Here is a 16079-nt window from a genome sequence, read left to right as displayed (position 1 = left end):
TTGGATGATTATTCACCTACCTACCTCCACCATTGTAAATAGTTGTATGCATACTATTTTTTGCTTTTTTCTATCTTCAGTAAAACTGCCGGCTTATTACATTTAAGCTCTTGTCTCTGGTCTATTTATTTCCACCACTCCTTACGAATCTAGAAGCGTCTATACTAGTCCAGTAGCATAACCATTAGTTGCCTGTGATACAGTGACACTAGTGCTACATTATGTATCAGCTGTTGATCACCTGAGAGCTATTACCATGTCAGCACAATATCTGCAGTTTCTTGTTGAATGTTTCTTTGTGCCTTGTATCATAGTGCAGTGTTTTTTAGAATAGTAGCTACTATCATTATTGACTTTCAATATTATATTATTATAATTTGAGAGATGCTAGTTTTGTTGAATAATCAAACATCTGTATTTATAGCACGTTTAAAACAGAAGCTGACCAAAGTGTTGTAGCCTCAGGCATATAGCAAACAGAGCATATAAAATATAAAACCCATGACACAATCAGAAGCACCAATAAACCATTTGAATATAGAATAATTCAATCACCAGAATCATCTTTAATATTGTCACATCACAGTTTTACAAGTAAAACAGTAGGTGGAATCGTTTTTGTGCATAGTTCCCATCATGTTATTTTTTTCGAGTGGGTCGAGTGATCAAGACAATAAAAATAAAGATACATTAAGCTTGTTCCACACAGCACACATTTGCCATGTTGAGATGGCAAATGTGATAAATATATCATTGTCATTGTATGTATATTTATATATGCTTTTATACTGAAACCGGATGCCGGATGTGTCAATTGTGTTGACGTGTATATAATGAGTAAAATAAACACACTCGCTTCTCTCAGCCATGGTCTAGGAAGCAAACCGACATCTGCTCTCTGAGTCTCTTTATTACCCCTCCGTCATGCTTCCGGCTAGCTTTGGTTGTTGTTGATCTGACGCGATACGCTAGCTTTGTTCAACAGGTCATGGAGCCCAGTGGTAGAGGCAACAACCAATGGAGCCGTATTCGCTTTGACGGAGATGAAAGGAACTTTGAATTATGGTTGGTAAAATTTCTCGGTTACCTCCGGCTGAAGGGGCTGAAAAACACCATACTATACGAGTACGACGACGAGGAAATACTCGGTGCGGAGGAGGCCGCAGCAAGAGACGCTGAGGACGCCGAGAAAAATAAAAAAAATGCTTACGCTGAATTGGTTCAAGTGCTCGATGATACAAGTTTGTCGTTGGTTATGCGTGAGGCAGCGGATGACGGAAGAAAGGCGTTACAGATTCTGAAAGATCACTACGCGGGCAAGGGGAAACCGAGGGTGATCAGTTTGTACACAGAGCTGACGTCGCTCCGGAAAACTGCAGATGAAACAATGACAGCATATATTATACGAGCAGAAACAGCTATCACGGCACTGATAAATGCGGAAGAGACTTTGAGTGATGGCTTGCTAACAGCTATGGTTCTGAAGGGGCTGCCAGAATCTTATAAGCCATTTTCCATCCACATCGCACAAAGTGATGACAGGATCACCTTCGCCGACTTTAAGTCCAAACTGAGGAGTTACAAGATCACTGAAAGGTTCAGTAGCAGTTCCGGGGATGACAGCGTGATGAGACTAAGAAGCAAGGACAACGACGTGAGACTGTCCTGTTATAACTGCGGCCAGAGAGGGCACAAATCGTTTGAGGGCGGAGATGCTGCTGGTCAGAAAGAACAGAGACAGTGGTGCAGTCTTTGCAGAAGTCCAACACATAACGACACCAACTGCAGACGAAGAAGACGGAAAGACAACGTCAATGTGACGCAGGATGAAGAGGAGCACGTGTTCACCTTCAAGGTGGGCCAGGTGAACCGCGACTCGGACGGCGCCGGGAGACCGAAGCAGAGACTTTGTCGGAGTAATACTCTGAGCAGAGGGCTGATGGTCGACACCGGGGCTACGTCACATATTGTGACCGACGTGAAGAAGTTCCGAAACTTCGATGAGAATTTCGAGCCACGGAGGAATGTTCTGGAGATGGCTGATGGAGTGAGGGCCTCTGGCGTAGCGCTGAAGAGAGGTACTGCAGTGTTTTACCTGAGAGATACCAAGGGTCGAGAGGTGGAAACGATGCTGAAGGGGGCGCTGTATGTTCCATCCTTTCCCCAAGACATTTTCTCAGTCAACGCAGCAACATCAAATGGAGCCACATTCATCTTCAAAGAGGGACAGAACAAGTTCATCCAGAGAGACGGCACGACATTCGACATTAAGGTACATGACAGGTTGTTTTATGTAAACACCGTTGATGAGAGTATCGATGTTGATGAATGTCATGGATGCTATGACATCAAGACGTGGCATGAGATTCTGGGACATTGCAACTACGAAGATGTGATAAAACTGCAGAATGTAACTGATGGTATGGAAATTAAAGGCAAGGTTGATATTTCCAAGTTGTCATGCGATGTGTGTATAGAAGGTAAATTTGCTCAGAGCCGAAATAGAGAACCAGACCAAAGAGCTAAAGCAGCACTAGAACTTGTACACACTGATTTATCTGGACCAATTGATCCAACGGTTAAAGACGGATTCAAATATGCTTTAGCATTTACTGACGACTATTCAGGAGCTACTTTTGTTTATTTCTTGAAATCTAAGAGTGATGGTTATGTTTTGTATTTAGTTGTGCTTGAAATTTACTGTAATTCAGAGAGTTCAGCTATTTTATAGTGGTGTCAAAAAATATCGATATGAATCGATAATCGATTTTAACATCAACGATACGACTACATCGATGCACGTGTGTCTGGATCGGTCAAAATAGCGTCTGGATCGGACGTTGGTTCGATCCTAAAGTTGTGAATCGATATAATTCAACTAACTGCGGGAAAAACACAGATGTACAAGTCCAAAGCGCTGTGCATTGCGACGGGTAGATAACTTGTAGATCTGCTACTTCCAGCGCAGGAAGGGCGCATGCTTTTGACGCTCTTTAACTTTGCATCAGTAGCCAGCGACAGTCACAACACGCGAGCAGCGGACGGGGTGCACAGGCAGATCCGACACAACTTTATTGCACACATCTGTGCTTTCATCCACGCTTCCATAGCCTTTTAAATCTTATTTCCCATCCACGGGCACAAGCAGTGATATCAACAGCTTCCACCCGATCTGTGGTGGTGTTCTGTTGTCTGACGAGGGAAGCTACTAGCTAGTAGCTAGCATGGGAGCTAACGTTAGTTTAACGTCCATATAGTTAGAAGGAGTCCTCCTTATACACTATGTACTTTCCATCCGTTCCCCAACCCCTCACACTCGCTGCTGCGTTTACACGGGCAGACACAAAGACGAATGGGAACATCGTTGCGTCTGCCCGTGTTTAATGGTCAGGGTTTCACTGTCCACAGCAGGCAGTCAGACCTGTCAAACTATGCACTTCCAAAACTCAGAGACATGCCACCACCTATAAATTCAAACCCACCTCTGGAATATTGCTATAGCTTTCATTTATTTTATTCCATAGTCTAGTAGTTTATAGTAGTTTTTCTCTAATAAAGTTGGTTTTATTTGTTTTCTCATGTTCTCCTTGAAAAGTGTCTAAGCATTATATAAATAATATTATTATCACTATTATTATTACTACTTGTTTTATTGCCTATGCTTATGTAGTCACTATTCATTGATTCACTCATATCCAAATCCATTTGAAAAAAAAGCTCACTGCTCAGGTCAAATAGGCCTATTGATATGCGATTAAAATGTGATTAATTGAGATTAATTAATCAATCACAAAGCCTCCAATTAATTAGATGTTTTTTAATGAAGTCCCAACCCTATTCTTTATAGATCTAGCTTCAAATAAAAAATCTATAGAAGGTTAAATGTGTCAGATCGCAACGTATCGTATCGAATCGCATCAAATTCCATGAAGTTCCACAAAATCGAAATCGTATCGATTTGGACTGAATCGAATCGAATCGTTCTGTATATAAAATGTATCGTCCCCGAATCGCATCGTAGCCCATGCGTATCGATACGTATCGAATCGTCTTGTAAGGGAGAGATGCACACCCCTACTATTTTACTATAAACTATAACACACAGAAAGGTAATATATAGGCTAGTTTTTTTTGTTTGTTTTAGTCGTCGAGTAACACTAAATTAACTTGTAGGCATATTGTATATTTTTGTATGAAGCACAAACAAACTCTGATTGATTGACATTTTTATTCAGTTTGTAGAATGGGTACATTTCAACAAAAGTACAAGTCAATACAAAAATCTGCTACAAATTCTAAATCGAATCTACAGATAATCCACAGGTCAAATTACAAAGATTAAGATTGAGAATAAATTGATTATTGAGACCGTAGGTGGATATATTCCACTAAGGCAGGCCTGTCGAACTCAACTTCTTATCTGTTCTATATACTGTTCTTGTCATTTATCTGGAAACTATTGACTCAGTGCATGAGGAGTAGTACTAAAAATAACAGTCCGTTCAAATTGTATGTTAAGTTTACTTGCAATTCATCTATACATGGAAACATTTGTTTCATCAAACTCAATCAAATGCAGTGGGGAACAGAACAGTCTTTAACTGTGATTTAACATAAATAAGAGTGCCAGCATAACTGCTGTTTTCTGGGAGTTTTTACATATGTGGTGCATAAAAACTGCTGGTTTATAATAAACCTTAAAAACATCAAAGGAGTAGTTCCTACCAAACACTCTCCATTGGGACTCCTACTGGAGACTGATGTTCACAAACTATATGGTAAGGATATTATGTACATGCAATGAGTATCTGGATAATATATGTCTAATAATATAAGTGGATATTTAGGTTTAGATTGATTTAAAACAGATTAAAAGTTAAATTAAGAACAATACAAAGGTCTACAAGTTTGGCAAAGGGGGCAGCTGTGCAATAAAGAAATAAAAAACACAGACTGCACAAATATTAATTAATGCAGCAGAGTCAAAGAGGATTGCTCTACAATATTTCAGTAACATCAGAATCAAGTAGAACCAGCTCTGGTGAAGAAACAACTGCTCATACTGTGATTTACCTACCAGCGTCTTACAAATAAAAACAGTTAGGCATGTGTATGTGTCCATACAGTACAACCCTGTGAATTGATTTAATTACTAAAAGCTTTTCCACACATATCACAATTATTTGGGTTTCTCTCCCGTGTGAATTCTCTGGTGTGTTTTAAGGTTTCCCATTGTAGAGAAGTGTTGTCCACAATGATCACATCCATAGGGTTTCTCTCCTGTGTGAATTCTCTTGTGGTTTTTAAGGATGGACATTGTAGAGAATTGTTGTCCACACTGATCACATCCATAGGGTTTCTCACAAGTATGAATTCTCTGGTGTGTTTTAAGGTTTCCCATTGTAGAGAAGTGTTGTCCACAATGATCACATCCATAGGGTTTCTCTCCTGTGTGAATTTTCTTGTGGTTTTTAAGGATGGACATTGTAGAGAATTGTTGTCCACACTGATCACATCCATAGGGTTTCTCTCCACTGTGAATTCTCTGGTGGCTTTTAAGGTGTGCCATTGTAGAGAAGTGTTGTCCACACTGATCACATCCATAGGGTTTCTCTCCTGTGTGAATTCTCTTGTGGTTTTTAAGGATGGACATTGTAGAGAATTGTTGTCCACACTGATCACATCCATAGGGTTTCTCTCCAGTGTGAATTCTCTGGTGGCTTTTAAGGTGTGCCATTTTAGAGAAGTGTTGTCCAGCGTCTTACAAAGAAAAACAGTTAGGCATGTGTCCATACAGTACAACCCTGTGAATTGATTTAATTACTAAAAGCTTTTCCACACATATCACAATTATTTGGGTTTCTCTCCCGTGTGAATTCTCTGGTGTGTTTTAAGGTTTCCCATTGTAGAGAAGTGTTGTCCACAATGATCACATCCATAGGGTTTCTCTCCTGTGTGAATTCTCTTGTGGTTTTTAAGGGTGGACATTGTAGAGAATTGTTGTCCACACTGATCACATCCATAGGGTTTCTCACCAGTATGACCTGATGACGCAACACTGGACAAAGACAAATTAAATATTGTTTAGAGGACACTACTTCATAAACATAAAATAGCAAAGAAATGACCACAATTTACATTTTTACCAGCCCACCAACAAAACAAAAACATCCTTATGGCATGCTGTATATCCATATAGACACAATAAGTAACTTACAGAGGTCTTGATGATCCTTGGGTCCTCCCTGTTGAGCAGAATTGTTGAGAGAGTTCATCTTCAGCTGAAGTCTGGAGTCCACAGTCAGATGTGATCAGAAATGATTGATATCCTGGAGGAGTTGTGGAGAACTGACAACTACAAACTCTTCTTATACTAGAGAGTCTGAGGTGGAACCACTAACTGCTTGGTGTTGATTGGCCAAAGAGGAGAACAATAGAATCCTGTCACCAATCACAACCTAACAAACTGCTGCATGTGCTCCACCCCTCTCTAGCTCCTCCCCCAAGTAATGTGCTCCACCCCTCTGTAGCTCCTCCCCCAGGTCATGCTAGCAACATTCTAGAAATAAACTGCTAACTGTGAGATTGCTTTGTAAGCTTCATATTTAATGAATCTAAACTATATCCAAATTATAATACATTGATGTATGAATATAAGTACATCCTATCAGTCTATGACGTGAGTAAAGTAAATGCAGGAGTCAGCATCAATCCCAAACAACAGACACTGTCAGAGTCAAAGCATATAATATAGAAAACATGATTAATATCATAGCAAATTTCAACAACGTAATTCAATGTAATTAGCATGAATCACATATAAAATCACAACTTAAAAAACACACACATTACAGAGCAGAAGAGAAAGAAAGAGAAAAACTCAATCAAATGCAGTGGGAAACAGAACATTCTTTAATTGTGATGTAACATAAATCAGAGTGCCAGCATACCTGCTCTTTTCTGGGAGTTTTTCCATATGTGGTGCATACAAACTGCTGGTTTATAATAAACCTTAAAAACCTCAAATGAGTAGTTCCTACCAAACACTCTCCATTGGGACGCCTACTGGAGACTGAGGTTCACAAATGATATGCTATGGATATTTTAATATGTAAATGCAATGAGTATCTGGATAATATATAACAGTATTGAATAATATAAGTGGATATTAATGAATGCAGCAGAGTCACAGAGGATTGCTCTACATTATTTCAGTAACATCAGAACCAAGTAGAACCAGCTCTGGTAAAGAAACAACTGCTCATACTGTGATTTACATCCCAGCGTCTTACAAAGAAACAGTTAGGCCTATTTGTTTTCCAAAACACAAACTGCCACCCACCCCCTAAATGATTGCAGACATTCTTATACTACAGCATCTCCTGTACTCTCTTTTTTTTAAGTTGCAATATAAGTTCAATTTGACAGTCTTCATAAATAGTAGGCACACTAGTAGGCCTTCACATATTTTACGATGTCATATTTTATATCTGCTGACTGCACTTTTATTCAATGTTTTTCAAAGGCTAAAGGAGTCAGCATAAATCCCAAATAACAGACATTGTCAGAGTCAAAGCATATATACATTTACATTTTTTTCAGTAACATCAGAACCAAGTAGAACCAGCTCTGGTGAAGAAACAACTGCTCATACTGTGATTTACATCCCATCAAATAAAACAGTTTGGCTTATTTGTTTCAATTTGACAGTCTTCATAAATAGTAGGCACACTGTGAAGGCCTTCACATATTTTACGATGTCATATTTTATATCTGATGACTGCACTTTTATTCAATGTTTTTTAAATGCTAAATAATGAACAAACCCCACATTCTTTCCCCAGGTTAAAATGTAAACAGGCTAAATGATGATGGCTGATGCTTCATTCACTATAGACAATGCATTCAAATGCAGAGATTAAACGTGTTAATGGTCACTGGTTGTCTGGCATTGGACAGATCACCTGTTAATGATCACATTATGGATGAACTGAGACCATTTTACACCTCTTTGACTCATGAGTTTCAGCAGAACTACAGAACTTCCTTTGTGAAATGTTAAAGGTGCTGTAAGGGATATGTTTTGTTAAAATGGCTCTAGTAAATCATTGATATATTGTTTGTTCAGTAACAGAGGTCCTCCCATATATCTCCATACCTACTTCACTAACATCATTATTACTGTTTCATAATGTGAATTGTGTTAAAAGTACAATTGCTCAACAGTAATATGAAGGGGGAATGAAGGCCTGGGCTCTACTGTATTTAAGAACATATTTGCCTACTTTACTTACATACCCATGACTTCTGGGGCATAGGTTGTCAACAAGTGATCTCTGTATGTCAGTAAGAACATATGTCTATACAATATTTCTTTCACAGGTTTTATGTATAAAATGCACATGTGTGCTTACAACATGTATCAGTAGAAAATACATTATATACAAAAACGAGTGTTCATTTCTTCTCTCAGTTGGAGTGATAATGCACAACCATTATTTACATTTATCAAAGAAATACACACAAAACACTACTACATAGACCAATTGTTTTTGTATTAGAAAGTGGCAAAAAGGTCCATTCCAAGCATTCATGAACAAACTCTGAGACAAAATAATAAATCATCTAAATGTAAATTACAGCAAATCTACAGGTAAAATTACAGTGAAACAAAGACTGTGTAATAAAAGGATGATGGTAATAATAATATCCACACTGATCACACACTGATCGTCCAGTTCAGCTATTTTACTATAAGCTATAACACACAGAAAGTTAATATATAGGCTAGTTTTTTGTGTTTGTTTTAGTCATCGAGTAACACTAAATTAACTTGTAGGCATATTGTATATTTTTGTATGAAGCACAAACAAACTCTGATTGATTGACATTGTATTCAGTTTGTAGAATGGGTACATTTCAACAAAAGTACAAGTCAATACAAAAATCTGCTACAAATTCTAAATCGAATCTACAGATAATCCACAGGTCAAATTACAAAGATTAAGATTGAGAATAAATTGATTATTGAGACCGTAGGTGGATATATTCCACTAAGGCAGGCCTGTCGAACTCAACTTCTTATCTGTTCTATATACTGTTCTTGTCATATATCTGGAAACTATTGACTCAGTGCATGAGGAGTAGTACTAAAAATAACAGTCCGTTCAAATTGTATGTTAAGTTTACTTGCAATTCATCTATACATGGAAACATTTGTTTCATCAAACTCAATCAAATGCAGTGGGGAACAGAACAGTCTTTAACTGTGATTTAACATAAATAAGAGTGCCAGCATAACTGCTGTTTTCTGGGAGTTTTTACATATGTGGTGCATAAAAACTGCTGGTTTATAATAAACCTTAAAAACATCAAAGGAGTAGTTCCTACCAAACACTCTCCATTGGGACTCCTACTGGAGACTGATGTTCACAAACTATATGGTAAGGATATTATGTACATGCAATGAGTATCTGGATAATATATGTCTAATAATATAAGTGGATATTTAGGTTTAGATTGATTTAAAACAGATTAAAAGTTAAATTAAGAAAAATACAAAGGTCTACAAGTTTGGCAAAGGGGGCAGCTGTGCAATAAAGAAATAAAAAACACAGACTGCACAAATATTAATTAATGCAGCAGAGTCAAAGAGGATTGCTCTACAATATTTCAGTAACATCAGAATCAAGTAGAACCAGCTCTGGTGAAGAAACAACTGCTCATACTGTGATTTACCTACCAGCGTCTTACAAATAAAAACAGTTAGGCATGTGTATGTGTCCATACAGTACAACCCTGTGAATTGATTTAATTACTAAAAGCTTTTCCACACATATCACAATTATTTGGGTTTCTCTCCCGTGTGAATTCTCTGGTGTGTTTTAAGGTTTCCCATTGTAGAGAAGTGTTGTCCACAATGATCACATCCATAGGGTTTCTCTCCTGTGTGAATTCTCTTGTGGTTTTTAAGGATGGACATTGTAGAGAATTGTTGTCCACACTGATCACATCCATAGGGTTTCTCACCAGTATGAATTCTCTGGTGTGTTTTAAGGTTTCCCATTGTAGAGAAGTGTTGTCCACAATGATCACATCCATAGGGTTTCTCTCCTGTGTGAATTTTCTTGTGGTTTTTAAGGATGGACATTGTAGAGAATTGTTGTCCACACTGATCACATCCATAGGGTTTCTCTCCACTGTGAATTCTCTGGTGGCTTTTAAGGTGTGCCATTGTAGAGAAGTGTTGTCCACACTGATCACATCCATAGGGTTTCTCTCCTGTGTGAATTCTCTTGTGGTTTTTAAGGATGGACATTGTAGAGAATTGTTGTCCACACTGATCACATCCATAGGGTTTCTCTCCACTGTGAATTCTCTGGTGTCTTTTCAGGGTGCCCTTGTCAGAGAAGTGTTGTCCACACTGATCACATCCATAGGGTTTCTCTCCAGTGTGAATTCTCTGGTGGCTTTTAAGGTGTGCCATTTTAGAGAAGTGTTGTCCAGCGTCTTATAAAGAAAAACAGTTAGGCATGTGTATGTGTCCATACAGTACAACCCTGTGAATTGATTGAATTACTAAAAGCTTTTCCACACATATCACAATTATTTGGGTTTCTCTCCCGTGTGAATTCTCTGGTGTGTTTTAAGGTTTCCCATTGTAGAGAAGTGTTGTCCACAATGATCACATCCATAGGGTTTCTCTCCTGTGTGAATTCTCTTGTGGTTTTTAAGGGTGGACATTGTAGAGAATTGTTGTCCACACTGATCACATCCATAGGGTTTCTCACCAGTATGAATTCTCTGGTGTGTTTTAAGGCTGGACATTTGAGAGAAGTGTTGTCCACACTGATCACATCCATAGGGTTTCTCCCCAGTGTGAATTCTTTGGTGTATTTTAAGGCTGTCCATTCTAGAGAAGTGTTGTCCACACTGATCACATCCATAGGGTTTCTCTCCAGTGTGAATTCTCTGGTGGCTTTTAAGGTGTGCCTCTGTAGAGAAGTGTTGTCCACACTGATCACATCCATAGGGTTTCTCTCCTGTGTGAATTCTCTTGTGGTTTTTAAGGATGGACATTGTAGAGAATTGTTGTCCACACTGATCACATCCATAGGGTTTCTCTCCAGTATGAACTCTCTGGTGGTTTGTCAGGGTGGACTTGTCAGAGAAGTGTTGTCCACACTGATCACATCCATAGGGTTTCTCCCCAGTGTGAATTCTTTGGTGTATTTTAAGGCTGTCCATTCTAGAGAAGCATTGTCCACACTGATCACATCCATAGGGTTTCTCTCCAGTGTGAATTCTCTGGTGGCTTTTAAGGCTGGACATTTGAGAGAAGTGTTGTCCACACTGATCACATCCATAGGGTTTCTCCCCAGTGTGAATTCTTTGGTGTATTTTAAGGCTGTCCATTCTAGAGAAGCATTGTCCACACTGATCACATCCATAGGGTTTCTCTCCAGTGTGAATTCTCTGGTGGCTTTTAAGGCTGGACATTTGAGAGAAGTGTTGTCCACACTGATCACATCCATAGGGTTTCTCTCCAGTGTGAATTCTCTGGTGGCTTTTCAGGGTGTACTTTGTAGGGAACCGTTTACCACACTGATCACAGCAGTGGTGTTTTTGCTTAGCCAAGCTTCTTTGTTCCTTCGCCTCTGGTAGAACAGGGAAGCCAGACTGATGACGCAACACTGGACAAAGACAAATTAAATATTGTTTAGAGGACACTACTTCATAAACATAAAATAGCAAAGAAATGACCACAATTGACATTTTTACCAGCCCACCAACAAAACAAAAACATCCTTATGGCATGCTGTATATCCATATAGACACAATAAGTAACTTACAGAGGTCTTGATGATCCTTGGGTCCTCCCTGTTGAGCAGAATTGTTGAGAGAGTTCATCTTCAGCTGAAGTCTGGAGTCCACAGTCAGATGTGATCAGAAATGATTGATATCCTGGAGGAGTTGTGGAGAACTGACAACTACAAACTCTTCTTATACTAGAGAGTCTGAGGTGGAACCACTAACTGCTTGGTGTTGATTGGCCAAAGAGGAGAACAATAGAATCCTGTCACCAATCACAACCTAACAAACTGCTGCATGTGCTCCACCCCTCTCTAGCTCCTCCCCCAAGTAATGTGCTCCACCCCTCTGTAGCTCCTCCCCCAGGTCATGCTAGCAACATTCTAGAAATAAACTGCTAACTGTGAGATTGCTTTGTAAGCTTCATATTTAATGAATCTAAACTATATCCAAATTATAATACATTGATGTATGAATATAAGTACATCCTATCAGTCTATGACGTGAGTAAAGTAAATGCAGGAGTCAGCATCAATCCCAAATAACAGACACTGTCAGAGTCAAAGCATATAATATAGAAAACATGATTAATATCATAGCAAATTTCAACAACGTAATTCAATGTAATTAGCATGAATCACATATAAAATCACAACTTAAAAAACACACACATTACAGAGCAGAAGAGAAAGAAAGAGAAAAACTCAATCAAATGCAGTGGGAAACAGAACATTCTTTAATTGTGATGTAACATAAATCAGAGTGCCAGCGTACCTGCTCTTTTCTGGGAGTTTTTCCATATGTGGTGCATAAAAACTGCTGTTTTATAATAAACCTTAAAAACCTCAAATGAGTAGTTCCTACCAAACACTCTCCATTGGGACGCCTACTGGAGACTGAGGTTCACAAATGATATGCTATGGATATTTTAATATGTAAATGCAATGAGTATCTGGATAATATATAACAGTATTGAATAATATAAGTGGATATTAATGAATGCAGCAGAGTCACAGAGGATTGCTCTACATTATTTCAGTAACATCAGAACCAAGTAGAACCAGCTCTGGTGAAGAAACAACTGCTCATACTGTGATTTACATCCCAGCGTCTTACAAAGAAACAGTTAGGCCTATTTGTTTTCCAAAACACAAACTGCCACCCACCCCCTAAATGATTGCAGACATTCTTATACTACAGCATCTCCTGTACTCTCTTTTTTTTAAGTTGCAATATAAGTTCAATTTGACAGTCTTCATAAATAGTAGGCACACTGTGAAGGCCTTCACATATTTTACGATGTCATATTTTATATCTGATGACTGCACTTTTATTCAATGTTTTTCAAAGGCTAAAGGAGTCAGCATAAATCCCAAATAACAGACATTGTCAGAGTCAAAGCATATAATATAGAAAACACGATTATTTAGTTATTGGTAAATCAGGAAACAAATAACTGAAACAAAATAAATAAAAAATAACAAAACATTACAGCGGAGAAGAGAAAGAAAGTCAAACTCAATCAAATCCAGTGGGAAACAGAACCGTCTTTAACTGTGATTTAACATAAATCAGAGTGCCTGCATACCTGCTGTTTTCTGGGAGTTTTTACATATGTGGTGCATAAAAACTGCTGGTTTATAATAAACCTTAAAACATCAAAGGAGTAGTTCCTACCAAACATTCTCCATTGGGACTGCTACTGGAGACTGAGGTTCACAAATTATATGCTATTGATATTATGTACATGCAATGAGTATCTGGATAATATATGTCTAACAGTCTAACAGTATTGAATAATATAAGTGGATATTAATGAATGCAGCAGAGTCAAAGAGGATTGCTCTACATTTTTTTCAGTAACATCAGAACCAAGTAGAACCAGCTCTGGTGAAGAAACAACTGCTCATACTGTGATTTACATCCCATCAAATAAAACAGTTTGGCTTATTTGTTTCAATTTGACAGTCTTCATAAATAGTAGGCACACTGTGAAGGCCTTCACATATTTTACGATGTCATATTTTATATCTGATGACTGCACTTTTATTCAATGTTTTTCAAATGCTAAATAATGAACAAACCCCACATTCTTTCCCCAGGTTAAAATGTAAACAGGCTAAATGATGATGGCTGATGCTTCATTCACTATAGACAATGCATTCAAATGCAGAGATTAAACGTGTTAATGGTCACTGGTTGTCTGGCATTGGACAGATCACCTGTTAATGATCACATTATGGATGAACTGAGACCATTTTACACCTCTTTGACTCATGAGTTTCAGCAGAACTACAGAACTTCCTTTGTGAAATGTTAAAGGTGCTGTAAGGCAGGGGTTCTCAACCCGTGGGTCGCGACCCCTCGGGGGGTCGCCAAATTATTTTAGGGGGTCCCCAAATTATTTTCAAAAAAAACAACCAAAAAAAGGATTTTTTTTAAATTTTTATTTTCACGATTTTTCAAAAATAGCAGACCTACAAGCTCGTAGCACGCCACTCGGTGGCGCGCTATGAGCTTGTAGATCTGCTATTTTTCAATAGCTAAATTATAACAATGCTTAAAACACCAAAAGGGGTTCCCGCCCAAAATGGTTTAAGGTTATTGTAGCAGTCAATTTATATTGGGGGTCGGGAGGGGGCGGGGCGGGGGTCCCGAGACATTGCCAAAGCATTTCCAGGGGTCCCCGGCCAAAAACGTTGAGAACCCCTGCTGTAAGGGATATGTTTTGTTAAAATGGCTCTAGTAAATCATTGATATATTGTTTGTTCAGTAACAGAGGTCCTCCCATATATCTCCATACCTACTTCACTAACATCATTGTCTCCACCAGGCCGAAGGCATGGGGAGCCGAAGGCATGGGGAGAGAGTATGTTTTGCACTCCGTCCGTCCGTCCGTGTGTCCGTCCATCCGTCCGTGTGTCCGTCCGTGTGTCCGTCCGTGTGTCCGTCTGTGAACAGCTAATCTCCGGCACTGTTAACCCGGTCGATGCCACATTTTGCACACACACTCCCTGGATGCCAACGATGAACCTCTGCCCCAAAATTTCAAGAACGGCCTGTTATAGCGCCACCAGGAGGCCGCTTTGTGCAAAACAAGTTTTTGGACAGTACACCTACAGATTTTGTCCAAACATCACGCAAATTGGTACACAGTCTCTCTAGAGCCATTCAACCAAACGAGTCTTTCAGATTTCTCAGACTCCATCCTGATTGGCTAAGATTGGCTTCCAAAGTTCGCAGGAGTGTTCAGTTTCAAACAAAATGCTGCAAATCATGAACACATCGTGTGATTTCCGTGAAATTGCGCACGCACATTCCCACTAGGCCGAGGAAGAAATGCCACGTGAACATTTTCAACTCAGCCTCATGGTGGCGCTATAACTGGCCGAAAAGTGTTTTTACCTCCAACTGCACGGATTTGTGGATAACTTTGTATGCCAACTCCCTAGAGTCCAAGGAAAAACCTTTGCCTGGAATTTGCTCTTTATAGCGCCACCAGGAGGCCGACATATGTAAAACACATTTTCTAATATTACTCCTTCAGATGTTATCCAAATTTCACGCAAATCGGTACACATGCTCTCCATAGTCATGTAATCCACCTTCATTGCCTACGATTGGCTTCTAAACTTTTCAGGAGTAGCCCGCTTGGTACCCGTTTTGTACAAATCGCCACAACTACTCAACGCAGCGTCCGATTTCGGTGAAACTGTGCATGCATATTCCCACTAGGCTGAGGAAAAAATGCCACTTGACAGTTTTCAAATCAGCCTCATGGTGGCGCTACAACAGGCCAAGCTGTGTCTCACACACACACACACACACACACACACACACACACACACACACACACACACACACACACACACACACACACACACACACACACAAAACATGATTATATTACTCCTAAACATTTTGCCAAACATCACACACACTCCTATCCTCCTGGTGGAGACCTGTGCCCAGAAGGGCACTTTTTCTAGTTATTACTGTTTCATAATGTGAATTGTGTTAAAAGTACAATTGCTCAACAGTAATATGAAGGGGGAATTAAGGCCTGGGCTCTACTGTATTTAAGAACATATTCGCCTACTTTACTTACATACCCATGACTTCTGGGGCATAGGTTGTCAACAAGTGATCTCTGTATGTCAGTAAGAACATATGTCTATACAATATTTCTTTCACAGGTTTTATGTATAAAATGCACATGTGTGCTTACAACATGTATCAGTAGAAAATACATACAACAACGAGTGTTA

This window comes from Electrona antarctica (genome assembly GCF_951216825.1).
Source record: "Electrona antarctica genome assembly, contig: scaffold_117, whole genome shotgun sequence".
NCBI classification, from domain to species: domain Eukaryota; kingdom Metazoa; phylum Chordata; class Actinopteri; order Myctophiformes; family Myctophidae; genus Electrona; species Electrona antarctica.
Note: the sequence above shows the minus strand (reverse complement) of the source record.